This window comes from Engraulis encrasicolus, chromosome 2 (assembly GCF_034702125.1).
Source record: "Engraulis encrasicolus isolate BLACKSEA-1 chromosome 2, IST_EnEncr_1.0, whole genome shotgun sequence".
Lineage (NCBI taxonomy): Eukaryota > Metazoa > Chordata > Actinopteri > Clupeiformes > Engraulidae > Engraulis > Engraulis encrasicolus.
Genome location: NC_085858.1, coordinates 44,121,043 through 44,123,542, shown reverse-complemented (window position 1 = coordinate 44,123,542; position 2,500 = coordinate 44,121,043). Strand labels below are relative to the sequence as shown.

Here is a 2,500-nt window from a genome sequence, read left to right as displayed (position 1 = left end):
GTGTGTGTGTGTGTGTGTGTGTGTGTGTGTGTGTGTGTGTGTGTGTGTGTGTGTGTGTGTGTGTGTGTGTGTGTGTGTGTGTGTGTGTGTGTGTGTGAATAACACCTGTTTAATTAAACCAGTACGAGAACCATGTGACTGCACAGAGCTCCGGTGATATCCATCCTCCTCAGTAACCACATCTCACATATCTCAGCCCCTCGTGTCCTGGAGCGAGCAATCACATGCCTGCTAATTCAATTACTATTCATATTTCATGAGCACTAGTACCAGTACCCCCTGGAGACGCACACTTCAATATTGATAAGGCCCGGAAACTTCTTCAGGCGGGCAGGCAGGCCGGCAGACGAACCAACCAACCCTAAATCTCCCTGTCTTTCCCCTCACAGAGTCTTCACCTCTTGCATGTCAGGACAAGATGTACCGTGAGGGCTTCCGCACACCGGCTCCGAGAAAGTGCTGAGCACTGCTGGACAAAAGTTCGATTTCATTGTTTTCAAGAGAACCCCGCACACTGGCGCCGATGTCCACGGATATTCGCCGATGTCGGATAGCAATTAGAGACAAGTTCTATTTTGTCGGCGCCGCCCATTGACTATCAATGCTATGTTCGTGTGAAATTGGGTTTGGGGGTCCGAATTATGTCGGAAACAAAGTGTGCCGCAGTGCTGTCGGAGCCAATGTGCGGCCGGACTTAGAGGTGCACTATGTAGGATGGTGGCCATAGTTGGTATTGCAACTATGCTGGTCATGGAAACTGTGCTGTCTACTGACAAATTTGATCTTTTCATGACTATTCAGGAAATAATGAACTTACATTTAAAAATGGCGGACAATGGACAAGATCCCCCTTTTCCTGTATGAAAACTGCAGTTTTCCCAGTCATAATGAATACTTATTATATGGTGTGACGTCATCGGTCGAATGCTCCATTCATTTCAATGGGGCTCCCCAACGTTCGCATGTCTGTTATTTTTAACGGACGGGTTGGTCTATATCAGACCGCTGTCAATGGCAACAAGACTTTTCACTGCTAAAGCGACTTTTCAACAAGACTCTTATCAGCTGCTGTGATAGACAACACCTGTTGTCCTGGCTACCTAGCTGTTGCCTAGCGGTGTTCCACAACGGCACTGTTTTGTTTTGCGCAGCAACAATCTTTTGACATGAAAAGCTATAATAAACTTAACATTAAATAGGCCTAAAGAAATGTCCCCGCCATGTGTGAATCATTTAAGTATATCCATATAATAAGCGGGTTAACGTTCGGCGAGTCGGTCGCTTTGTGGAATAGCAGCACTTCAGACCCGCGTCGGGGTCTAAAGATTCTCTCTGTCGTGCTGCTATTCCACCTTCTCGCCGAACGTTAACCCTTACATAATGAATGGTGGTGGTAAGTATTCATGAAAAAGGTAACATTAGTGAATGGGCAGCATAGATTCTGGAAATAAACTACTCAAAATATTACACATTGCACCTTTAAGGTACCCTGGCAGTCACGACCTTACACTTCAAAACGACAAAATGACAAAAGCAAAACATTTTCTCCTCCGTAATTACAGCAGGGATTAATCTCAGACTTTCATAAAAGCTGTAACTTTCCCATAATGGTTTTTCACAAATCCCCCTTTGAATCCACCGATTCAACCGGGGGTGGGGGTTGGTAGCAATCTGTAGGAAAGAAGCACTGCAGTGCTGATCATGGTCTTGGGTATGCGAAAGAGAAAGCTAAGGTTAAACCAAACTCTGTTTGATTGTTCAGAGCACAAAAGCAGTAGCACACAAGGAGTAGCATTATTATCGGTTATTTGTTAAGGAAAGATCTTTGTGTAACCTTGCACAGTAAAAGGCTATATTATAATATCCATTACAGTCATTTTGCATGCTGCTGGGCTATTATGCGGCGTGGTCCGTAGTTTGGTTAATGAGACTGTTGAGGTAGCTATGGTGATCATTGCTCATTTCTGCTGCCTTCAAGGTTTTACGACGATTTCAAAACAGCTCATTTCATGTTTTTCTACAGTAGCAGTGCCCTGTGGTCTGCTTCACTACTCTGGACCCTACGGGACAAATGTGATTCATTTTGGTGTGCTGAGCTGCAATAATGCATTGCTGCCTGTTTTGAGGAAAAGGCTCGTCTCACCGACCATACTAAGGATTAGGTCATGAAAGGTGCTTGAAGATATCACTGTTTTGAAGTTTTGAAAATAATGAAACAGGTTCTACACATCTATATACTGTGCACATACATGTATATGCATAACATGTGTTCAGAACAAAGCCTTTCATAGACTGTACAGATAATGTTGGAGCACTGCCCTGGGCAGTTGGCAGTCCCCTTAATTTCCCCCTGGCGATTAACCCATTGATGCCTGATGTTGCGTTGTGCAACATTGGCCCTGGCGCCTGGAGCTGCGTTATGCAACATTCAGTTTGTTTGAGATGAATGGACACATGCTAATGACAGATGACGGTCCTACAGTTTAAATGCAACTTATTG

General features: G+C 44.5%; 1 protein-coding gene across 1 annotated transcript in view; it reads right to left on the bottom strand.

Moving 5' to 3' along the window:
* Nucleotides 1–2,500, bottom strand: part of LOC134464840 (voltage-dependent T-type calcium channel subunit alpha-1I-like) — a 294,648-nt gene that overhangs the window by 154,598 nt on the left and 137,550 nt on the right. The gene's annotated exons all lie outside the window — the stretch shown is intronic.